The sequence below is a fragment of the Rhinopithecus roxellana genome, chromosome 17, assembly GCF_007565055.1.
Source record: "Rhinopithecus roxellana isolate Shanxi Qingling chromosome 17, ASM756505v1, whole genome shotgun sequence".
NCBI lineage: Eukaryota > Metazoa > Chordata > Mammalia > Primates > Cercopithecidae > Rhinopithecus > Rhinopithecus roxellana.
Window position 1 is genome coordinate 59,010,552 of NC_044565.1, and position 27,021 is coordinate 59,037,572.

Sequence of the window (27,021 nt, forward strand, 5' to 3'; positions counted from 1 at the left end):
TTGAGTCAACAAATACATGGAAGTCAAACAATATTCCGGAAAATGCATGTAATGCTATAGAGAATAAAAGATGAGTAAGGTGCCACGTCTGTCCTCTAGGACAAGTGGATGAGCGCCAGAGGGACCTTCATCTGAGAAAAATACTTAAGTTTTAGTCCGTGAGTTTTGCCACATCCATTGTGCCTAGGCAAAGGCTGATTATACACGGTTCACGATTCCTGGCTGTAGTCCAGATGAGATGCAGTTACTAAGAGAAAGCTTCAGAAGAGTAAGATTTTGCTGTGTGTATACACTTATGGACACATACACACACGCACGCACGCACAGGGTAAATTCCCAAATCAACAGTGTAGTAGGAGAATTATTATTATAAAGCATTCTAGATAAAGTGGCTTGATCAGGAAATCCACATTGTTATGCTGGCTTGCAATAGAAGCTAGCATTTATTAAGTGCCCATTCTAGTCAGGAACTTAACTATGCCATTATATATAACATCTCATTTGATTCTCACATCATCACACCATGAAAATAGTTGCGGAAAGCATATTCAGAAAGTTTGACCAACTTGTTCCATCATACACATTGAAAAATAGTCAAAACCAGGATTTGAACCCAAATTGCAGAATCCTAAGCCCACATTCTCAATCACACCATACTTTTTTTCAGCCCTTGCAACAGAAAATCACTTGAAAGGAAATACTCTACAATGTTCCCCTTTAAAGCCAGGTGGACAAACATTGTGAAATTATTCATTCATAAGTAAAGACATTCCCAGACTACGAAATTCTCACTCTGGAAGTTTCTGAATAGGGAATTAGGCCAAATACAGGTTACGTCATAAGACTTTGAGTATTCATTTATTATGAGATGCATTATTTTTATTCAACCTATTTGTATTTTTATTCTTCATTCTTTCCTGAAGAAGAAACTAAGGCAATGATTTTAATAACTTGTGTTCTGTTACCTAACTGAAGTTTTATTATACACAAATTAAATACATACCTCCTTCTTTCTGTCTCCACAGGTACCAAATAACTATGACATATTTATTTTGTTGAAAATACATTCATAAAATTTGTGGGTATAAAATATTGAGGCTAATTTGTGGAGAATTTTGGTGTTAGATTCAATAAATATTGGCTGGTTGGCAATCCCCTGATAGAGGCACAATGATATAGAGATGAGATAGGACCCTGTCCTGCCTGGCAAAGCTTATAGCCACAGGCTCTCCTTGGGATTAAGAAAGCCTTTCGAGGAAGTTAGAGGCAAAGAGGAGGATGAAAAGAGTTACATTCATAATCAAATTTAAATGAGTACAAAAATATATATTTGGGCCAAGAACACTGACTACTTTATAGGGAAATTGTTTGCTGCTCAGATAACATGACTCTTATGGGTGCGAGAAGTAAAGGAGAACTCAGAAATGAAAGCAAAACAGTGGTCTGGTTGCACAGTCCTCTCGGGCCAAACCCGTTCTCAGAAGCTGGGATGAGTCAGGTGGGGAGAGGATGCAAGTTGCTCCAAGCCCAAACCTCCTTTTTAAAACAAGGAAGGTAAAATGTTTTTAGGCTGCTAGACCCTGGCATCTTGAAAAGGAGTCATTTAACATAGTTCAAAGGCAAAGAAAGCCCTAGCCTAACCCTTCGTCCGTTCCTGCTAAGGTGGGGAAGATAGGGCATGAACAGGAGGCAGTACACACGAGGGAACGAACTGATATGAGCTCACGCAAGAAGGAAGGGCCACCAAAATGATATGTTTGACATCGAACCCAAAGTGCTTCTGGCACTAAGGCGGAAACTAAATAGAACTTCTCGAAAATTCAAAAACTGTCTATTATTTATCTCTCTCTCTAGAGAAATGGAAGCTTCCAAAAAGAGCATTCCAAAGACAGTCTCTGGCAGCCAGTGAACTATGCTCAGTAGGGCAGAACTATGACTCTGTGTCTAAGATCACCAGTGTCTCATTTTAATGAAGAACAGATATGCAAAAAAAAACCTTTGACCATCTTTGTTTTCCTTGTTATACACAGAGTTTGGAGGGAGTGTATGTATACATATGCCTGCTTTCTAAGATGTTCCTATGCTCAACAAAGCTACAATGTGATACATGCTACAGTAACACACATAGTGAATATGCAGCCCAACCTAGGGGTTCAGTCTCCTTTCTTTTTTGATTTTTATTTTAGGGTGATTTATTACATAGGTAAATTGTGTGTCACAGGTGTTTGGTGTACAGATAATTTCATCACGCATGTGATAAGCATAGTGCCTGATAGGTAATTTTTTGGTCCTCTCCTTCCTCTCACCCTCTACCCTCAAGGAGGCCCCAGTGTCTGTTGTTCCCTTCTTTGAGTCCATATGTCTCTTTGTTTAGCTCTCTCTTAGGTGTGAAAAAATGCAATATTTGGTTTTCTGTTCTTGTGTTAGTTTTCTAAGGATAATGGCCTCCAAATCCATCAATGTTGCTAAAAAGGACAAGATCTTGCTCTCTTTTATGGCCATGTGGTATTCCACGGTGTATCTGCACCACATTTTTTTATGTAGTCTACCCTTGGTGGGCATTTAGATTGATTCCATGTCTTTGCTATTGTGGACAATGCTGTGACAAACATACGCGTGTATGTGTCTTTATGGGAGAATAATTTATATTCCTTTGGGTATATACTAGTCATTCTAACTGGCATGAGATACTATCTTATTGTGGTTTTCATTTGCATTTTTACTTGTTTACTAATGTTCAGCAAACTGAACTGTGAGGCTCAACTCACAGTTGAGCCACACGCATTCTATCTGGTTGTGGAAAAAAATCACTTCATAAATCAATGCTTCCATTTTGTTTTTTCTAGAATGAGAAGGATGGACTAGAGGCTATCTAAAATACATTATCTCACATACTTCAATTCTCAATGTGAGCAACTCCCCACCCAATTTCTACAGCCTGCACCCTCAGATCGGCAGCTGGGGGATTTAATTCCATTCTTGTGGCTGTGTTCACTGTGTCACCAATGGATATGAGGACCCAGTGCCAGGCTTGGTGCCATCTAAACTTACACTTCCCAAGAGACCCAGTTGATTGCTATTTCTTATAAAGCCATTTTTGCAATTTATGCCTTAATTTGATCTAATTCCAATTAATGTTTCAAGTGTGATTTCATTAGACAATGTCAAGCACTTAATAAAAATCAAGATCTATTGCAGTTATTGTTTTTCTTCCTTCTGTTTCACAATTTCATCATTAAAATCACCATTTGTGTGGCATGATTTGTCATTTGCATAGTTTTGATCCTCACTGCCTCCAAAACTGATATCTTTTGCCCTTAAAATTGTTATCTTCACGCATGCAGATTTCCCTGCTTTCCCTTTTAAATATTATTTGGTTAAGGTGGTTATTGCCTTTGTCATGTAAAAATTTACCAAACTGTCATCTTCTGTCTTGACTTTATTTTTCCCTTCTTATTCAGTTTCCTCCATTTTTCCCAGAACACTTATTTTTTTGAAGTACAGTGATGTTCACATTATGTGTTTGACAAAAGAATTATTTTTCTGTTTTCCTGCCTCCCCTCCTCCACCAGAAAATATTTTCTTTATCTTCCCAGGAGCCAACCACGTATGTGTCCACCTGAACCTGACTCTGAGCACAGGGATGTGTGATTTCCACATACCATTGACACAAACTTCCATGTGGATGCTGAAGTGGAGGGAGGTTGTAAAAAGTAATTTGGAGGTTGGAAATCACTGTAATAATCTTGTTCTTTTCTTTGACTTGTAAGCAGACACACAAGAGAAGCCTGGTACACTCTCCTCTTCTAAATGTATGCCTTGAACCTGAGGCCTCAAAGATAAATCTGAGATAGCAAGAATAAAGCAAAAATAAAAGCTATTCACCGACTTGCCTGGAATGGCAGGGCGACCAGCTCTTCTTGGTGTGTCTGCAACTTTCCCAGGAGAAAGTCCTGCAATGTGGGGAACCTCTCATTCCCAGGTAAACCTCTTACATGGCACAGAAACCTCCTGTTCCCTATTGGATCTGGATGATCAATGACCTCTTTCAGCTGTGTGCCTTCAGAGAAATGTTTCTTCTTTGTCCGACTAAGCAACATGACTGTCCTCAATTTGCGTATGTGTGTATATATATATAGGGGGCGAGTGGGAGTGGGTACGAGCAATGGGAGAGGGTCAGAGGTTAGGAAGCCAGAAGAGAGAAAAAAATCCTCACAATAATCTGAGAGATATGTAAACTCACAGGGATATGTAAACTTCTCTGTCTTCACTATCGTTATGTCAGGGTCCTCCGGTCATTACCTGCCTCAGCATGGAATGTACAGAGATAAACATCTTGATCACTACATATATATATATATTTAACATATATTAAATTATATATATTAATTATATTATATATTATAATTTATATATTTTAATATTTATATTAATAACAAAGTTATGTATATATATTATATATATATGACTTGGTTATTAAAACTCCCAAGACAAGTATTTGCAGTGGAAATTCAGTAAGGAAAGATTAGCAGTCTGAGAGGTGGACAGCAAGAAATGCTTCATGGGGGAGGTTGCTGCTATGTGGGTGCTATTTGGATAGACATAGAGAAGTAGGATCTAGGTGACTCTCCTGCCTGCTCATGCATTTACTAGTTCAATAGATAGTTGTTGAGTACATATATGGTATGATAGATACTCTGTTAAGTGCACAGTGTATGATGATGTAAAAGCATAATTTAGATATTGGAATAGACCCTGCCACCTACAGTGTCTCATTTAATTAATTTATTCCAAAAATATTTTTGAATACCCGTTATGGGCCAGGCATTAAATTAGGAGCTGGGTGTTCAACGACTAGTAAAGCAGAAATTATTTCTACCTGCATGAAACTTACAGTGTGGTGGGAGATGTTAAATAAAAAAAACACTCCTGTCAATAGGTAATTCCACTTTACAGCACATGCTGAGAAAGAAAAGAACATATAGAGTGATGAATATCAGACTTGAGGGCACATGATTTCCTTCGGGAATTCCGCAGAGGCTCTCTCTGGGGAAAGGACACTTGAGCTGAGACCGAGTGATTAAGAAGGGGTAATTAGATGTCAGAGTGAAGAACATCCCAGGAGGTTGTCACAGACCACGTGGTGGCCCCAGTACAGAAATGAATGTGATGTGGCAGAGCAATCTAGCCGAAGATTATTGAGCAAAGAAAAAGCAGTTCCGGGTGGAGTGGGAAGGGTGGGCAGAACCACATCATGCTGGGTGCTGTGGCTCACGATAAGGGATCTGAATTTTATTCAAAGTGTAATCTATTTTTAAAAAAATAAATTTTTATTTTAGAACAGTTTTAGATTTAGAGAATTATTGGGAAGATAGTACAGTTTCCATACCCCCACATCCAGTTTCCCTGTTATTTATATCTTACGTTAGTACAGTCCATTTGTCACAATTAATAAATCAATATGAATATATTACTACTCACTAAAGTCCATACTTTATTTAGATTCCCTCAGTTTTCTCCTAATGTCCTTTCTCTCTTTTATTATCCCATTAAGGATGCCACATTAGAATTAGTCATCATGTCTCATTAGGCTTTCTGCATTGTGACCTCCTCAGATTTTCCTTGTTTTTTTATAACCTTAAAAGTTTTGAGGATTACTGGTTAGATATTTTGTAAAATGTTTCCCAGTTTGGGATTTGTCTGATGTTTTTCTTATGATTGGACCGGGGTCATGGGTGATTGTGAGGAACACACAGAAGCAAAGTGTCATTCTCATAATGTCATGTCAAGGGTACATATTATCAATATGACTTATCACTGTGCATATTGATCTTGATCACCCAGGTTGAGGAACTATTTGTCAGGTCTTTCTACTGTAAAATTATTCTTTTTTCCCTTGGCATACTCTTTAGGGGGAAGTTCCTATGGGCAGCCCACATTTAAGGAATGGAAAGTTAACCTCTACCCCGTTAAACACAGAAGATATACATAAATTATTTGGGATTGCTATGTATGGAAGGTTTGTCTACTCTTTCTCATTTATTTATCTATTCCATCATTTATTTGTATCAGCATGAATTAACTGGTATTCATTTTATACTTTCGGTTATGATTAAACACTGCTTTATTTGTTTTGTTGCTCGGTTGCTCAAGCTTTGGCCATTGAGGGCTCCTTCAGTGGTTCTTATATCTCTTTGACATGCCCCTGACTGCAATTCATTTGTTGGTTTTGAGCATTTTGTTATTTTCTGGCACTACAAGATTTTCTAGTATTATCTTATATATTTTCTGCCCCAGTCCTAGAATCCATTATTTCTTCAAGAAACCCTGTTTTTTTTTTTGTTGGAGAATTGTGTTAGAAACCAAGATGTGGGTTGCAGATATGCCCATTGCTATTGAAATGTTGTTGCTTCAGACCTGCTTCAGCTAACACAGCAAAGTTACATGTGCGTGCATGCTAACCTGTGTTATATAGATACGTGTTTAGATATGTGTTTACATAGATGTGTTTAGATATAAACACATATCAATACATATTTCCATATGTGATTATTTGTGTCTATATTAAGCTAAACATGAGTTTATACTGATGTCTTCAACTCTAATCCATTGCCCATGGATCTACCCACATGAAACTTATAATGTGATGAGAGAGAGAAAAAGAGAGAGAGACAGAGAGAGAAATGTTCTTGGGTTGGTGCAAAGGTAATTGCTTTTTTGCCATAACTTTTGCACCAACCTAATAAATAAACATTCTGATAAATAGATAATTCCATCTCTAATCCTTGACCCATGGATTATTCTTACTTCTACTCTTGCTTGTCTGTAACCTTCCACTGTAACAGTGAGAATCAGTCTCCCACTATTCACCATTCATTCATCTAATTGTTGAATTCCATATACACGTATATGGTTTTGGAGTTGTTAACCCATAGCCCCATGGAAACAACTTATTATCTATAGTATGGTGATTTCTTCCCTTTGCCTATAGTCTTATAGTCTAATTTCCAAAGTTACTTAGGTCAGTACCTCACTTCTGCATCCCTTTAGTGTAGTTGTTTCCTACATTTGCAATACATTTTTTTTTATAATATTCTGCATTCCATCCTGAAATCCTCTCACCTTCTACATGATGTTTGCAAATGTATATACATTAAGATTTTTCTTTGTTCTATAAAGTTCTGTAGGTTTTAACAAATGCTTAATGTTTGATATTCACTGCAACAGAATCATGCAAACATTTCATGCTCTAAAACATCTTCTGTGCCTCACCTATCCAATCCTGCCTCTGCCCCCACACTTTTAAATAATCTGGGTTATCATTACTCTCTTTATTACCTTTACTGTTCTGTCTTTTCTAGGGTGTCATATTATCAGAATTCTACATTATACAGCTTTTTCAAATTGTTTTCTTTTACTTAGCAATATACACTGAAGATTTATCCATATCTTTCCCTGGTTTGAGAGCCCATCTCTTTTTATTCCTGAATAATAACTCATTTTCTGGATATACCACAGTTTATTTATCCATTCGTCCACTGAAGTACATCTTGGTTGCTTCCTGGTTTGGGCAATTATAAAGAAACCTGCTGTAAATATTTGTACGTGGCTGGGCACAGTGGCTCACGCCTGTAATTCCAGCACTTTGGGAGGCCGAGACGGGCGGATCACGAGGTCAGGAGATCGAGACCATCCTGGCTAACATGGTGAAACCCCGTCTCTACTAAAAAATACAAAAAAAATAGCCAGATGAGGTGGCGGGCACCTGTAGTCCCAGCTACTCGGGAGGCTGAGGTAGGAGAATGGCCTAAACCTGGGAGGCGGAGCTTGCAGTGAGCTGAGATCTGGCCACTGCACTCCAGCCTTGGCAACAGAGCGAGACTCCGTCTCAAAAAAAAAAAAATTTTTTTTGTTGTACGCAGCTTTCTGTGTAGAAATCGACTTTCAAATCTGTCAGGCAAATACCTAGGAGCACGCATACTTGATGGTATGGTAAGACTACGTTTACTTTTATAAGAAACTATAAAGCTGTCTTCCAAAATATCTGTTTTGTCTTTCCACCAGCAATAAAGGAGAGTTCTGTTGCTCTGCATCCTGTTTAGCAGTTGGTGTTGTCACCTGTTTCAATTCTAGTCCTTCAAATGGATGTGTAGTAGGGTTTTTATTAAAGAAAAAATACATGCACAATTGTCAGTTGCCCAGTGAGTCCTTGCTCAATGTGTTTTTCAGAATGAAGAGTTAGAAGACTTTATATCTATATGTGCAGCCATGTATATAGCCCAGACCCTGAACTTTTGTCTAAACTTGAGGAAGCCATTTCTAGGATTGGGCTAGGCCCCCTACATGAACTGGAAAAATCTAGCTTCTTTTCCCTCAATCAATCCAGACCAGAGATTGAAAACTCAAATGCCTATGAAAACCAGGAAGGTATATTCTTTAGTAAAGTGGGTTTCACTGAAAACAACAGCAGGGCAGACTGGGAGGAGTGAGTCTTGTCCATTTGGAACCACTTATGTGTTTCAATTGCTGGTTTACACAGGGAATCTGATATAGTGTGAGCAAATGTTTTTCAAGGGACTCTGGGAATCTGACTTTTATATTAAATCTTCTGATTTTCTAATGTAGGCAGCTAATTAAAATCCTCTTCAGGACAAACAAAACCTAGAGGCTCAAACCTTTAGGCTGACAACACCAATTTAGACCTTTATATATAGAGTAGTTTATTCATGAAGGCATTTTTTTAAAGGTTTTTAATCTGGAAAGTTTCATGAGCTGAATTATGTTCCAAAAACCCTATTAAAATTGTGTTGGAGAGATGCAAGGGAGGTCAGTTAGAAAAACATTTTAGTGATACAGGCAGGAGATTATGCCACTTGGACTAGAGTGTTGCATTACAGATGGATAGAATTGGACAATTTGTGGAAGATGTGAGAAGTAGATTTTATTTCTACTGATGAGTTGGATAAGGATAGGTTGGGGTAAAAGAGGACCACGGATCAAAGCTGACTACCATGTTTCTACAATGAACTAGGGAGATACGGTATTTACTGAGACAGTTTAAACTGGAAAAGGAGCAAGAAAAAATGTTATTGAGATGAAAGGAAGAAAAAGTTATGTGGTATTATTGTGTCTGCTTCATGGTTAAGGAAACTGAGACCTTGAGAAGTTAAGTAATTTGCCCCAAATCACACAGAAAAGATCTTGTAGATCTAGAAATCAGACCTAGGACTTCTGATTCTTTCAAACGGATATATGTGTGAAGCACTTAGAAGAAAGGTAAATGATCAATAAATGTTATTTATTGTTGCTATGGACTTGCTTCAAACACTATTCAGCCAAGAGACACAATTTCTCTGACTTCAAAGGAGAGGAATGCTAGAGAGGGGATGAAAATGTGCATCCCCTTCCACACTGTGCTTAAAAAGGTACTAGACTGATCTGAAACCGCCTCCCACTTACAGAGCTGTAGGGTGTACTGATTACTGGAACTGATTATTGGTCACTGATGGTACCAAACTGTAGTGGCTCATGGTAAACCATGTACTCCAGTTATTATTCATGTGTGAAGAGCATCTCACAGGCCATGCAGTCCAGGGCGGCATTCATACAATAATCATTTATTCATTCACTCATTCAACAAATACTAATTGAAAACTGTACTTGCTAGGCAGCAAGTGTGTAGTTATCAGTTTGAGAAGATATATTGGGGGAGGGTAGGAGCCAGTGGGAAGGGACAGGGTCTTGTTGATGCCCTTGTTCGTACAATAGCAGTGAGTGGAGTGGAGGTGATTATAGGAAACACAGCATCCTGGAAAAACCACATGCAGATTCAGAAGAGAATTCTGGGAGGCTGACCCCTGGCTGGGGGTCAGGGGTGACTCACTGGTAATGTTTCCCGAGGCTTGCTTCCTTCTCACACAGACCACTTTGTCTTTCTGTTTTATTAAAGATGGGACACATGCCAGGAGGGGAAGCAAGGTTTAAGTACCGCTCAGAATAGAAAGTGGGATCGATACTTGGCTGAAGGCCGCTCTGGCTGCTCTTCATTTGGGCACCACTCTCACTGGCTGGGCTTCCATCCTTCCAGGGCGGCCTCAAGGTTACTGCTCTGTTTCATCACTTGTTTATGCTGTGAGTGTGCAATGGAAGAATTGGGTGCATACACTCCTTCCATCCCACCCCTTCACACTTTGGCCCTCTTAAATTAAAGCTTTTGGTACGCTTTCTTTCTTTCTTTTTTTTTTTTTTTTTGTAATCTGTTTTGAAATGTAGATTTTCTAAGAAAAGGAAAAGTCAACCCTGTAATTTTGTACCTGTATGTAAAATTTGCTAACTTTGTGATGAATGAAGCCCTCTCACACTCACTTTTTATTTGTCCTTACTACAACCTATATGGCTAGTAGGAACTGGCATCCATTCCCCATGGAGCACTGCTGTGTTGCAGCCTTGGGCTGGGTAGAAACATTCTGGTACCATCCCAAAGCACAGTACTCAGAAATGAAGACCCAAAATGTAGGAGAGTCATGCCTTGAAATCACATTTCTTGCTTTCTACTCCAGTTTTCTTACCACCAATCCATGTACTTGTTAGAATTTTGTTGAAGACAGAAGAGAGATAGATATGTTCCTGCACTATAGCTATTGATTATGGGCCCAGTAAGAACACAGCGCTCTGAAGAGGGCTATACAGTCTTATGAAACATCTGTGTTGCCTACTCATTTTAGTGCATCCCTCTCAGACTCCTTTATCATAACAGGACAAATGGTGGAGCTTCCCTTTCTCTTCCTGCCTAAGGATTATCCATCGTCTTGTGTTTCTCAGCTCAATCCCTCTCAGTTCATTATCCTCTGTTATTGATTCTTCTGTATCTATATCGATTAACTCTTCTCTCTCTCCTCTATATACAATCACATCCTCTCTAACGGCCTATTATCACCTGCACTTAAACTTATACAGATCTCTCCTACCTTAAAAGTTTTCCCACTGAGATGCCATCCATTCCTTCATCTCTCTCTTTCCTCCCCTCTGCAGCCAAGCTTCTTGTAGAAACTATACTTACTTCCTCAGTGACTAACGACTTATCTCTCTGCAGGCTGAATTTGATCCCTGATATTTTGGCTCAAGTGGCTTTTCTGAGATCACCACTGACCCCTGTGTTGGGGAATTCAGTGGATGCTTTCTAGTCTTCACATTATCTGATCTCTCTTCAGCATTTGACTGTGAACTGCGTCTTTCTTTGTCACATCTCTGCAGATTATGTATCTTCCAGTCCTCATACAGTACTTCATGTATGTTTATTGAACATAAGAGATCATTATTGAATGCCAACTATGTGCCAGGTGCTATTCTTAGAACCAGGCATTTTACCATATTTCAGTACCTTGGTCTTTGATAACAAGTTAAGTGTGTTTGTGGGTATACTTGTGCAAGTTTAAAAATAAATACATGCTGGGCAATATGATAAAACCAAGATTCGGTTTGCTGGGTTTTTTATTATAAAAGCTGCACACCTACATATTGGCCGTGGGAAGCTTCCGTGTCCCTTTTTTTTTTTTTTTTTTTTTTTTTTTTTTTGAGGCAGAGTCTCACTCTGTTGCCAGACTGGAGTGCAGTGGCATGATCTCGGCTCACTGCAACTTCTGCCTCCCAGGTTCAAGCAATTCTCCTGCCTCAACCTCCCAAGGAGCTAGGACTACAGGTGCACACCGTCACACCTGGCTAATTTTTTGTATTTTGGTAGAGACGGGGTTTCACCATGTTGCCCTGGCTGGTCATGAACTCCTGAGCTCAGGCAATCCACCCTCCTTGGCCTACCAAAGTGCTGGGATTACAGGTGTGAGCCACCGCGCCCAGCCCCGTTTCCCTTTTTATAAGAACAACACAGAGTCTACTTAATCATCAAATAGAAGACTCTGACATCACACCCTTTAGACATCTCTCTGTGTTTCTCAATGGAAGATTCATTAGCCCACTAAAATGACTTGGTATTGAAATGGGAACTGTCACTAACGTATCCCAAATTGTCAGAAGAACGTTTAGACCAGAAAATAACTCAAAGATTTGGAGCACCAAAATTTCCCATTATTTGAGAGCAAATGGGAGATTTAAGGAAATTATCTATTTATAAAGAAACATATGGTTGTATGTTTACAACTTAAAAAAGTTTTAAACTTGTACAAATGCTCCTCAACTTACCATGGAGTTACTTCCTGATTCATCCATATGTTGAAAATATTGTTAAGTTGAAAATGGATCTTTTGTAGACATGATGGGATGCAAAAACAGAAAATGAAGTATCCCAAAAATGCTGGCAACATGGTACACTATTAAATATTGGTTGTTTACCGTGGTGACTGTGTGGCTGACAGGGTGCTGTGGATTGCTGTCACTGCCCAGCATCACCAGAGAGTTATTGTTCTGCATAGAAACTGGAAAAGATCAAAACCAGAAACTCAAAGTTCATTTCCATTGAATGTATATTGCTTTTGCACTGTCATAAAGTTGAAAAATCATAAGTTGAACCATCATAAGTCAATGACTGTCTGTATTGCAAATTCAAAGAGCAGTTCATAAAACCAGCACCAATTCTCACACTGAGAATTGAGCTGCTGAAAGACACATCAGTGAGGACAGATTGACTCAGCTCTCAGCAACCACCTTCAGCACCCAACTCCCTGAATCATAAACTCAGCAATAAGTGTTTGATGAAGCCCTCCTAGTGACTCTGATGGATGCACATTACAGGCTAAGAAACAGACGACTAGGAAAATGTAGTAAAATTATTAGGCTATTATTAGGCTAAAAGTATTAGACTATATTATTAGGTTACTATTTTATTGATGTAATAAAATTATTATTATCCATCTCTAAGAGTCCACTTGAGGTTAGAATTCATAAATTTAAAATGAGTTCAGACAGCATGACTTGGAGTTTTTCTCCTGTTAACACCTCAATTTAAGGACTTCAATTTCCAGAATTGTAAGATAATACATTTATCCTACTTTGATTGTAAGATAATACATTTATCTTATTTTGAGCCTCTAAGTTTGTGGTTATTTGTTATAGCAGCAAGAAGAAACTAATACACACTCCCTCCAGGAACCAATATGCACGTCCCGCAATCCTCCACACTTTCTTTCTTCCTCCAACCACAGTGTGGCACAGAGGATCTTATAGAGACTCTCAAGGCCCTACAGGAAGATGGGGCCACCAACTGGCAGCAGCCTGGGTCCCAGAATCACTATTTAGCAAAACACCTATATTGAACTATATGTGTGAGAGAAATAAAGTCTACCTTGCTAAAACTCTGAGATTTGGGAGTGTATGTGAGAACAGCTGGCCTACCATAATGAGACTGATCCTGATAGTGGTGAAACAGTAAGTAGTGGAATGAAAGTGGTAAGTGGTAAGATGGTCTCATCACAAGTGCATAGAATGCTGTAGGTTTTCTTTGCATTGTGCCAATGGTGCAATGGAGGCTGCAGGAAAATCAGTAATACTTACATAGAATAACTACAGTCTGGTTAAGGACTATGACCACATCAAAAGGAAATAAGTAGCACATATATTAATGAGGTTCTTTTGTAGTTCTACTGTGAATGATAATTGTTTCTACCTTAAGACTTCATGCCTTGATCAGGTGTAAGATATGTGAAAACAGTCATTCTCAACTCTCTGATGAGGGGCATATAAGTTGTCCTCTAAGTTTTTACTTGGGACACTAATGACGGTAAGAAAGACGAAAAACTGAAGTTAAACAAATCAAGTGAGCACAGCTGACAAGTGGATAAGTGCTAGTCAATGAATGTGCAGATTGTCTTTCCTTTCAGACCTATCTTTAGACTTGATTGCTCTTAGATCATCCAGAGACACACCATCCATCTACACCTAGTTGCATTCTATCTTCTTTCAAATTTCCAAATATCTGTTTAACCACTACACTAATTGCCCCTTTGTCCTCACATATGCATTGACCACGGCAATCAATACGTCAAAAGTCCTTGAAAACAGTGCCGTACAAATGGAAAAACAAATTTCATATTTGGAATATTTGAGATGGTAATAAGGAACAGCATCTATGACAATGAGGAAAATCTCTGAGATACATGTTGCAGTCAGTCATTTAAATCTAGGTTATAAATAAACAAGAGAACATCAAATTCTCAAAAATAATTATCCAGTGATATACTAGATTAAATAAACAAGTGGTAGTGGTAATGAGTACACTTTAATCCTCAATTTTGTTTTGAGAGCTTAAAAGATTAATGATTGATGTTTAAATAGAGATAGTGTCATTTTATTCGTGTGCATAATATAGACTTTTTAAATATAAATAAGAAAAATTTTGTAGATTGAAACATGCTGGGGTCATTGGCAAAGAACTTTGAGAAGACTAGGATGAAACTTAACAGTGAGGGCATAGTAAGTAATTCCAGAATTTGATTGTTGAACCAAACTTGGAATATTTTTTTAAAAAGTGACATTTCTTAATCACCTCCACATCTTCAGCATCAGTCACAGCACCTAAAACAAGTTTTCAAGCAATACATTTATTTTAATGAACAAAATGTATGATGATTTTATTTATAGCACTTGGCAATATGGGTTTTTATTCCATTAGAATGAAAAGTCAGTCCCATGCCAACAAAAAAAAAAATTAAGAGCAATACATCCAATGAAGGTCACTCACTTGCAGAATTGCCCAATTCATTATAATTTTGAAAGTGACTGACAAAATGCAGCTAGTCAGTCATCTACACAAAGGTACACAACAGAATGGGAATAGTACATGCCATGCCCTTATCAAGATACCAAGTTATGTCATATGCATCCTAATTTGTATTTTCCTCTTGTTCCTCTATTAGCTGAGACATTGGGAAGAATATTCATTATCAGCTGTGGACAGCTAAGGAAAAAGTTATTGATTTTCAAAAGCATTTTGAACGCGACAAAATTACATGGTCAAAGTTTGCCATGATTAGCAATAAATCAAAGAGGCAATTTTTCTTTTTTCATAGTGATGACCCATGTCCACATTCAGTAGTTGAATCTGTAATAACTCTAAGGTCATTAATTTAACAGAGTTCCCCCGGGACCCACACCTTGCAGAGATGTAATCACATTTATTCCACTCTTACAATGTCACCTGTCTGCTCAAGAATCCCTGATAGCTTCCTCTGGCCTGCCATATTGTTGTGGTTTGTATGAGCCAAAATGTCTCTCTCCTCCAAAAATTTGCATGTTGAGCCCCAAACTCCCAGTACTTCAGAATGCAACTGTATTTGAAATAGGGTCTTACAATTGACTACGTTAAAATGAGGCCATTTAGGATGTGCCGTAATCTAATCTGACCAGTGTCTTCACAAAGAGGAAACTTGGACACCCAAGGAAACACCAGGGATGCAAACGCAGAGAAGAAAGACCATGTAAAGACACAGCGAGGTGACCCTCTACAAGCTAAGGAGAGGCCTCAGAAGGAACCAATCATGCCAACAACTTGATCTTGGACTTTCAGCCTTTAGAACTGTGAGAAAATAAATTTCTTTTATTTAAGCCTCCCAGTCTGTAGTATTTTGTGATGGAAGTCCCAGAAAACTAATGCACGTCAAGTCCAAACTCCTCTTTCTGGAATTAAAAATCTTCCCTCAGGCAACTTTTTTGATCTAACTTTCCATTACTCATCAACCTGAGCCCTCAGATCCCACCCTCATGCCCTCCGCATGCTGTGTGATTTTCTCTTTAGCATTCACCTTTGATGCTTTCTCCAGGGATGCTCGCTCCCTTCTTCTGTTATCCATAAAGCCCAATGCAGGGGCACCATGAAGTCTACTCTAGCCCAGCCCAGACTCCTCTCTCCCAACTCCTAACATTTACCTAGTGCTACTAGATTGAAAATCGAATTATTCCTAAGATGAGAAGGCTTAAGGCAATATAATCAGTGCCTAAACCACAGCTGATCATAGAGAAGCACTCCAAAAACATTGATTGAATCAATGAACTATTTATATAAAGGACTTTATTATTTTCTTATTTTTTACATGATAATTTTTATATTCATTACTCTTTTAGTCAAGAAGTAGTTAATAAGCTTCTGATGTGTTCCTTGTTCTGTACTAGGCACAGAGGATACAGGGATAAATGGTACAAATGCTGTCCTCAGGGAGCTTATGATCTGGTACAGACTGCAGATAAGTAAAGATTAATTGGGGCTAAATACAGTCTTCCCTTATTTCCTGCATACTTTCTTTTCATAATTTCGATTACAGGGTGAAGTGCATAGGCAATCTATAAACACTTGCTAAATGATTGAGGAGGAAAAGAGTTAATATTAACTGGAGCTACATTCTCCAGTCAGACTGTAGCTCTTCTTCAGCCAAGCCCCTGGGAAGCTCACTGTAGCTCTTTTCTGCTTCTGGAAATCTCTATACCATGTTACATGAGGGAGGATCTGAGGAACTGACCTTCTAGTCTTGACAGTTCTTTTGAAAGAATAGTCAAGCCTCTTCTGCCTATATAAAAAGAAATAAACCGGACAGAGATAGGGTGACTATATTTCCTAGGTAGCCCATGTAAGTTCCAGTCTAAGCCAAATGTCTCAACGTAACTATGAATAGTGACCCTTTCACTACTGTTTAGTGAGTGTTCTGCTTAAGTCACGCAAGCATTCTATTTAAGTAACAAACTATATGGTTGACCTAGGCAGAGAAAACTTATCTTGAGGAAGGCTATGAGACCAGGAATGGCTTTTTAAACATTTTAAAGTAGCCAGGCTCATTTTATCTGTTCTGCTTGTACTGACTTGAGAGAATATGGCAGATCCTCTTGGGCTCTTTCATTTTATTTATTTATTTTTTATTTTTGAAATGGAGCTTCACTCTTGTTGCCCAGGCTGGTGTACAATGGCATGATCTCAGCTCACTGCAACCTCCACCTACTGGGCTCAGTGATTCTTCTGCCTCAGCCTCCTGAGTAGCTGGGATTACAGGCGCACACCCCCATGCCCGGCTAATTTTTTGTATTTTTAGTAGAGACGGGGTTTCACCATGTTGGCCAGGCTGGTCTTGAACTCCTGACCTCAGGTGATCTGCCAGCCTTGGCCTCCCAAAGTGCTAGGATTACAGGCGTGAGCTACTGCACCCAACCCTCTTGGACTCTTTTAGAGGCCACATTGCCATGGTCTGTCTTTGGCCATTGCCAGCCCTAGTTCCAGAACCTTCCTGCATATCAGCTCTTCCAGCCCCTTGGTGGACTCGCGGGCATCTCACCACTTCCCTTCTTATTCTACTTCCTCCTGATCCATGCCCAGCCCCTGGGCTTATGCCTACCCTCCAAGTCTGACTGTTATGCTGAGCCTGTTGGGCCCACATGCATTCTTGGACCCCATCCATTTTCCTCAGTGAGGTCCAGGCATCCCCTAAAGGCATACATTCATTGATTCATTCAGCAAATAGGCAGTAAGCTTGTGAACCGCATATGAGGCCCTGTTCTTAGGTGCACAAGTAAGGATAACCGGGGTGTCAGCTCTCATGACATGAGCACCCTGACAGTCCAGGCCATACAAGGAGCAGGACTATTCAATTCAATTCTCTCAGCAATCCTGTGAGTAGGCATTGAGCTTCACTGTTGTAAAGATAAAGAAATTCAAAGTCAAAGAAGTTTCCTCACTCGCCCAGGAGCTTTCAGAGAGTTCACGGGTCGGTGCAGATCAGCCCCATTACCCTGAATCACTCTCCTCCGATTCTGCTCTGAGGGAAGTACAAGTGCTCTGGCTGCCTGGAGGAGCAGCTTTCCAGTGGAGCCACGTTGGCACTAGGGCCTGGGTGACATGGGGTAGCAGTTTTGACTGAGAAATCAATTAAGGGCAGTGCAGAAGTTAAGAAAGGGCCTCAAAGGGCCTTATTTTCTTTAAGACTAGGTGTAGGCCTCCAAAATGAAAGCAGAGTAAGGTTGCCAGATAAAATACCAGATGTACAGTTATATTTGTTTCAGATAAGCAATGAATAATTTTAGAAATTTCATATATGTGTGTATATGAATATATTTTACGTACTTTTTTTTCTCAATCTGGCAACCTTAATTTCAGTGCACTTCTGGATGTCTATTTAGCTATATCCCTCAGGTCAGGAAGTAGAAAGAACCCATGCATCACTCACCTGGAATAAAGTATGCATTTGCTGCAGTGTTGTTCCTCTGTTATTTCCAAGGAACCTGGGATTTGGGGGCAGGAAAGGAAGCTGACAGGCTGCAGAGGGACCAGAGGGCTATAACTCAGCTGACTTTCCAGCCTGAAATGTGCTTCCCTCCCCTACTTAATCCTATGTTTAAAAAGCAAATTTCCAAGGTAAACTCAAATACATTAATACCTGCTTATTAATTAACTTCTACTTAGACAGATTTAACACACAAATCCCACTGTGGGCCAAAACCAGATAATCCCACAAAGCACATTAAACATGACCTTGTTTCCAATGTAGCAACTCCTTGAAAAATGAAACCCACAGTCTTTAGCTTGGTATTCAAGGCTGACCTCAAACTACCTTTCTAGACACAAGTCCCTTCACAAGTGCCCTGAAGTTGTGTCAAACACAACACACTCTACAGAATGGTCAAACTGGTGATAGCCCCGAGTCTTTGCCCCTGTGGTCCCTTTCTCCAACAGAGACCCTACAAGTCATTTTTGCCTGTCAATATCCAAAATCAGAGAAGCGATAATAGTAGTAATACCTCTCTACCCTTGCCTCCTAGCCCATCATGCCACTGACATATCTGCTGCATACACTGAAATTATGAACACTCTAGAGCCTGTGTCACTGGTTGAGTTCTCAAGAAAGTAGACACTAAGATGAAGTGAAGAACATCAAAGTTCATTGACAAGTAATATCAGTGAAAGGAAAAATGGGGGAAAAGATTTGAGCAGAGAGAGTTATCAGATCAGTACACCAATCTAATAATGCTTTGGCCAACCCAACAGGGAGTTCCAGAACAGAACTTTTCCATTAGAGCACTCCCATAATGGGCTGAAAGAGCTAGGCCCTTGTATCACTGCCTTGATCAGCTTTTGGCCAGAATCCATCCTGAGAATAGCATGAACACAGCCAGAGCAGAAGTGGACACTGACGAAGCTAATAGCTAGAAGATCTCAGCCAATCACATTCCCTATGGCCAGGCAAGGAGACCCTTCTTTTAAAGGAGACACTGAGCAAGACATCTTTTGCCATAGCCAGAAAAAGACTCCTAGGCAGGCCTGGTCCTTGAAATGACTTCAGAGACACTTCAGACTGAAGCATCCCCTGAAACTTTGACATGACAGCTGAATTCCAACATCCAAAAGTTATCACTTTTAGAGTATTAAAGTCTTTGGAATTTCTGAGATCCTCAATATAGTTCTGAAAATACATATACACTTGCAGGCTAAATCCATTAGCACAAGTAAACAGAAGAGTTTCATGATGATTTAAGCAGCATTGAGTGTTACATAACACCATGGACTTTGGATTTGACAGTTCTGGGTGTGAGTCTTGGCTAAAGCAGTAAATAGAAAATTGAAAGCACGACCTCACAGGAACTAGGCAATGGATGGCATGTGTATTTGAGTTCATGAGAGTAAAAGCAAAAAGTCAGATACAGGATTCCTAGCATGCCTCTGACCTGTACCAGGGACATTAGGATTCCTTGATAGACTGCCCAGTGTCCCAGCTCAGTTGATCCCATTGAGAAATCCTGCTGGAGAGGAAGCCCTTTCAATCTGGAGAATGAGAATCCATTCCAATGGGGCAGGACTTAGTTGAAGGATCTGAGCTACTCACATGAATAGGCATCTATAATTTTCTGGCCTCTACTGGGCAATCTTTCTCATGGAGGCTTTTGCAGCCCCCAGAGACCTTCTACACTGTCTGACAGCCTGCTGTCAAGCAAGTTGTAGTCTTCCTAGAGGCCACAGAGAAGTCTCATTCATTTTGTCACTCATTAAGTTTTTACTTAGTGCTAACTGCGCACCAGGCACCATGCTATGCACTGAGAGAATACAGACACAAAAGAGACAGAAACCCCATGCTAATGAAATTTCCCATTCAGCAATCAAGAAGCAAGTCTTCAATTTCAATTGAGAATAAAGATTACACTAAAGATGTAAGAATAGGGTACTGTGGGATCTCTCAGGAGGGGCATAAAATCCTGCCTCAGAGTTTGGAGGAATCTGCCTTGGAAAGGGAAATTCAGAGGTGGAGTCTATAATTTTGTAAAATTTGGCCAAAAAGTAGTGGGAAAGGTTTATAGGCAGAAGTATATGCAAAGGCCAAGAGAAAGAAACATGTTTGGGAACTTCCAGGAGTTTAGTATACCTGGAGAAAAGAGACTGAGAATTAAAGGAAAGGAAATTGAGAAGAATGGAGAAATGAGGCTGGAGTGTTGAGTAGAACCAGTTCATGAAGGGGCTTGCTGTTATGTCAAGGGATTTGCATTTTATCCCACAGCTAATAGGGAGTCACTGAATGGTTATTAGGATGCCTACCGCACAGTAAGCACTCAATTAGTATTAGTGATTATTCAATCATTCATTTGACAAATGGTCCATTGAACATTTAAAGGATTATGTGTTAGGCACTTTCCTATGTTGGGATTATTTTTTAAAGTGAATAAAATCAGGAATTAAATTATCTTTCTTGTGGATGTCGGCTCTCTAATAGGAGAGTCAAACAACAATAAAGACTGACACAGGAGTGTAACTAGTATAACCACTTTGGAAATTAGTGTGGAGATTCCTTAAAGAACTAAAAGTAGAAGTACCATTTTATCCAGCAATCCCACTACTGTGTATCTACCCAGAGAAATATAAGTCATTATACAAAAAAGATACTTACTTACTTATGCATGTTTATAGCAGCACAATTCGCAATCACACAAATGTGAAACGAACCCAAATGCCCATCTATCAATGAGTGGATAAAGAAACTGTGGTCCAGATCACTGCAGAGAACATGGATTCTTTGAGGCAAGTACTGTGAGAGATGAAGGACTTCACCATCACCTGTGGGAAGGTGGACACGGAGGATCCCCAGGAGCACATCCACATCCAGTGGGTGGATGATGACAAGAACATTAGCAAGTGTGTCTTAAGTTCTATAAATGAGAAGTCCATGGAGACTACAACAAATGTGAAGATATTCCATGGATCAGAATATAAAGCAAATGGAAAAGTTATCAGATGGACAGAGGTGTTTTTCCTAGAAAACACCTAAATGATCCCGCAAAATGATACTTTTAGCAAGTGATCCTGCAAATCTAAGTAGATTGAGCATGTTGCCAAGGTTTTTTGCCTTGCTGTCTGTCCTCACCTGAAGCTTCTGAAGGAAGATGGAATGACCAAACTGGGAATAAGTATGACACTTGACTCAGATCAGGTTGGCTATCAAGCAGGGAGCAATAGCCAACCCCTTCCCTCACAGTACATGAATGATCTGGACAGTGCCTTGGTGCCAGCGATCCACGCAGGGGCCTGCCAGCTCAGTGAGGGCCTTGTCATCATGGAACTCATCTTTTATATTCTGGAAAACATCGCATAAACATAGGAGACTTCACTTTTTTCTGTCCAGGCCTGTTGCAACAGCAGTCACACCCAAATCATTTGCACTTTAAAACTGAAAAATTAAGCTTTTGTTAACACTGTTAATGGAGTGGGGAATAGGGTGGGAGTGGGAGTTTGGGAGACAGGTGGGAAAGGGTTGTTGGGGGGACAGATGTTCTATAATTCTAAGTCTTCTATGCATTGTCCACCAAGAAGATCTTGGCAGCTTCCGTTCCTGCACAACAGTTATGCTATCCTTGCAGCTAATCCCCTTCTGTTATTGTTTAGACAAGAATTCTGCTCCTCTCCCCAAGATTTACTTATGGTCATGTGCTCAGAAATGCTCAAATAGGTACAACCATCACCAAGGGTGGGATGGGAAGGCAGAGGGGAAATAAAATATGATGCATTAAAAAAAATACAGAAAGAAACTGTGGTATATATGTGTGATGGAATAATACTCAGTCATAAAAAGGAATGAATTAATGGCATTTGCAGCAACCTGGATGGGATTGGAGATTATTATCTAAGTAAGACAACTCAGGAATGGAAAACTAAACATCGTATGTTCTCACTCATAGCGGGAGATAAGATGTGAGGATACAGAGGCATAAGAATGACACAATGGACTTGAGGGACTCAGAAGGAAAGGGTGGGAAGGAGGTGAGAGCTAAAAGACTACAAATTGGCTTCAGTGTATACTTCTCTGGAGATAGGTGCACTAAAATCTCACAAATCACCACTAAATAACTTACTCATGTAACCAAATACCACCTGTTCCCCAAAAACCTATGGAAATGAAATTTTAAAAAAAGGCTGACACAAAAATGCGATATTGAAACTGTGTCAGTGTTGCGGAAGAGAGATGCATGGTGCCTGAGGTTCCTTTGAGGAAGCAGCAATGCCTGGAGAACTGAAAGAAGAGTAGTTGTAACTCAAAAAGCAGGTAGTAGTATGAAGAGAGTTTCAGGCAATGGGAAAAATTTGAGCAAATAACTTGAGGAGGGATGGCATATGGCTTGACTGAGGGCCTGCAAGAAAGTCAGGTGTCTTGAGTCTCAAAAGCTTGGGGGAGTATGGAGAGAGGCAACGGTGGAGAAATAGAAATGAGTCTTCCCAGACAAGGCCTTACATACAGTGTGCAGGACTTTAGTCTTCATGATGTAAGTAACAGGAAGCTAGGGAGCTTTCTAAATGGGGTGGGGGCTGGGCAACACAAGGATGACAATATAATTTGCCTTCTGGAAAGATCTGTCTTGGTGCAGTGTGGAGAATGGAGTGAAAGAGACACTCCAAAGGCTACAAAATCCTTTGGAGATATCAGTTTTGAGGCTGAAAAGAGGTAACGTTAACTAGACTTTGATGACAGCAGTGAAAGTAAGAGAAAGAAGAGGATTTGAAAGGCTTGAGTATCAAAATAACAGAACTTTGGTTAGTCAGAGAGATTTTGGTTTACGTAACTGGCTGGATGGTGATGTTGTTTACCTTCATTGGGATCCTGGGCCAGGTTTGAGGGGAATATTATGATTTTAATGACCTGGTCATACTCCTGCATTTTATTTTGCTTTGTTTCATGATGCACTTCAAATATACAGAAAGTTACAGAAAATAACATAATTGACTTCTGTGCACCCACTGTCCAACTCTATCAAATCCCAACAAAAGCAGAAGAGTAAAGACATTAAAAGCACAAATTCCACAGACAGGTTACCTGGGATCAAATCACAGCTCTACCATTTACTCTCATGTAGGCTGGGTCCTATTATTTCATCTCTTGTGCCTGGCACTGCAAGTAGCAAGTACATGTTAGCCTTTTTTTCTCCATTATTTTGCAATACCTGTTTCAGACTGCTTTTTGAAAATAAAAACAAAACAGGTAGTAGTGAAGCTGCACGTGAACAACCTTTATAAGCCCATTTCCTTTCCACCATCCTCAGGAATTAACCACTATTTTGATTTTGTTGTTTATCCACCATAATATTTTATCTTAATGCTACCTATCCATAAATGGGATGAGTATGGTTTTGTTTATTTCCAGATGCATATAAATGGTATTATATATAATAATGAGATATATATATCATTCTATAACTTGCTGTATTTGATCAACATTGCAGATTTTTCTTGTCTATATTGTGTCTCTATAACTCTATTTGATTAATTTTTAAATAGACTTTTAAAAAGAGAAGTTATAGGTTCAAATCAAAATTGAGCAGAAGATACAGAAATTTTTATGTATATCCCTTCTCCAACACATGTGTTGGTGGGCTCACACAATAAATCCCAGGAAACTAATTAATATCATAGCTCAAACTATGCCCATGTATCCAAATGGTTCTTTTTTTCTGGAGTAATATGTCACAATGTGGGAGATTATTCCGAATCCTCGTAGGATAAGAATATAGACTTCGGGATGGCCGAAGAATCAGAATAGATGTTGATATAAGATAGGATCACCTCCTCCAGCTGATCAAAGAAAGTGGTATTAGGTTTTGGTCTATTATCAGTATCTTCCAGTTATCAGTATCTTCCAACAGAGCAGTACATTTATTAGAACTGATGAACCTACATTGATACGTCATTATCACCCAGAGTCCATAGTTTACATTAATGTTCACTCTGAGTGTTGTACATTCTATGAGTTTGGAGAAATGTATAATAATGGTATCCATAGTATCATAGAGAGTAGTTTCACTGCCCTAAAAATCCTCTGTGTTCTGCCTAGTCATCCCTCCCTTCTCTCAACCCCTAGCAACCACTGATTTTTTTACTGTCTCTGTAGTTTTGCATTTTCCAGAATGTCATATAGCTGGAAACACATCGTTTATACATAGCCTTTTCATATTGGCTTTTTTCACTTAGTAATATACATATAAGTTTTTACATGTCTTTCATGGCTTGATAGCTCATTTCCAGTCAGTGTTGAATAATATTTCATTGTCTGAATATATCACAGTTTATCAGTTCACCTACTGAAGGACATCTTGGTTGCTTCCAAGTTTTATTAAATATGAATAAAGCTGCTAAAACATCCATGTATTTTTGTGGACATAAGCTTCCTACTCCTTGGGGTACATGCCAAGGAGCATGACGACTAGATCATATAGTAAGATTAGGTTTAGTTTTGTAATAATTTCACTGATTTTTAGCTAAGGTATACTATTCCATTTCATGACTATACTATAATACGTTTATTTGTTATGCTGTTTGTAGACACTTAGGTCATGAATTTTTTCACACTTTTAAAAAAATGCTGCCTTGAGTATTTTCATGTACAAATCTCATTGGGCATGTATGTGACAGTTTCCCAATATATATGTCCTAGGTCAATGGGTGAACGCATTTTCCATTTTACTTGAAATTCCCAATTTTTTCTCTGAAATGATTATGCAGAATTCAATTCCACTAATAGTGTACTACAGTTCCTGTACTCCACATCTTTAACATTACAGACTATATCGACAGCTTTTAAAAAAAAATTGCAGGTAAGACAGGCATGAAATGGCATGTCACAGTTATCTTATTTGCATGTTTCCTAATTATTACTGAACTTGAGCATTGTTTATGTGTTTATTTTCTTTGAGTTTATTTTTCCATTAATTTCCTGTTCAAATTGTTTGCTCAATTTTTCATTGGGTTGGTTGTAATTTTTCATATTAAATTATAGGAATTATTTAGATGTACCAAACAGTCATCTTTATTGGCTATATGTTTTGCAAATATTACCTCTGTGTGTATTACAATTACATTTTTTATGATACTGTTTTGATGTTTTACATGTTGCTTTTAATTCTGTGTGGAATTTTTGTATTTATACGGAATAGAGTTAGGACATGATTTTATGTACTTTCCACAGGAAGATCTAATTTTGTCAAGACAATATTATTTTGCCTACTTGATTCATAATGGCATTTGTCACAACTACATTTCTCAATAAGTGATCTATTTCTAAATTTCCTAATCTATTCCATCAGTTTATTTGTCTATGATTTTGCCAATTTCTCAGTCTAAATTAGAGCTCTACAACACTTTTCAGTGATGATGAAAATCTTCTGCAATCTGTACATTGCATATTCTCCAACATATACTTAGCCTCCCAATTATCAATATATTCCACCAGAGTGGAATATTTATTAGAACTGATGAGGCTACATTGACATGTCATTATCACCCAGAGCCCACAGTTTACATTAATGTTTACTCTGAGTGTTATACATTCTATGGGTTTGGAGAAATTGATAATAACATATAGCCATAGTATCATAGAGAGTACCTTCACTGCCCTAAAAATCCACACAGTGACTGCTAACTACTTATAGCTATTGAGAAACTGACGCGTGGTTTCTGTAACTGAAGAACTGAGTTTTAAATTTTGTTAATTATGAAGTGGAAGCTGCTAGTCCCTTATGTACAACCTGAAAAAATGCAGTGATTCTTTAATTGTTTAGTAAGGCTTAACCCTGAAAGCATAAACATAACATTAAAGGAATCTACATGTAAAGACCGATCCAATGTATTTAATGTCTAATAGTTTGCTAATATTTTATATGAAATTATCATTTTAGCTAAGCTTTCAACTTTATTGGCATAAAGTATATTTTTATCTCGGGAATTATTTAAATTTCTAATTTGTGGTTAAGTTTCCTTTTTTCTTTAATATTATATGTTTGCCATTATTTTAACTGATTGACCTACCAAGCAAACTGCCTATCCCATTCTTTATTTTCAAAGTAGTTTTTCTATTTATTGATATTATATATTATTTTACTATTTCATTAATTTTTCTTAATTTAATTTTAATCTTCCTCATCTTTCAGGAAGTGGTTTTGTGGTTCTTTTTTGTCCTTTTTGTGGTTCTTTTTCCTAGATTTTTAGATGAAAATTTAACTCATATTTTTTTGATAGATAAATTTACTTTTAAATTCTTGATTAGCTGCATCCCCAAGTTTTTATAGTATTTTCAGGAGCATTTAATTTTTTTTTTCATTTTGATATCCTAATTAAACCATGAATTATTTAGATGAGCATTTTCAAGTTTCCAAACGATATATACTTGTTTATTTATTAACTATTAGTTTGTTGCTTTGTTTTCTACTTCAATTATATCATGATCATGAAATATATTTTACCTGATAGTGATTTTTGGAGGCTGTGTGACTTCCTTGGAGATTTATTACATCATCAATTTTTGTAAAATATTTGTCATTTTTATATCTATTTTATGTAGATTACAACTTTCATTGTTAATCTTCTGGAACCATAATCTTTTACCTATTTCATATATCCATTCTTGAGAGAGATATACTATAATCTCCTACTATTATTGTGATTTGTCCACTTTTATTTATATTTTTGTCAGCTATTGTGTGATATGTTTGAAGAGTAGGTTATTATATGCATAAAAATTTGTAATAGTTATCATTTCTTGGTTGATTTTTTACTCTATTTTTGTAAGTTGT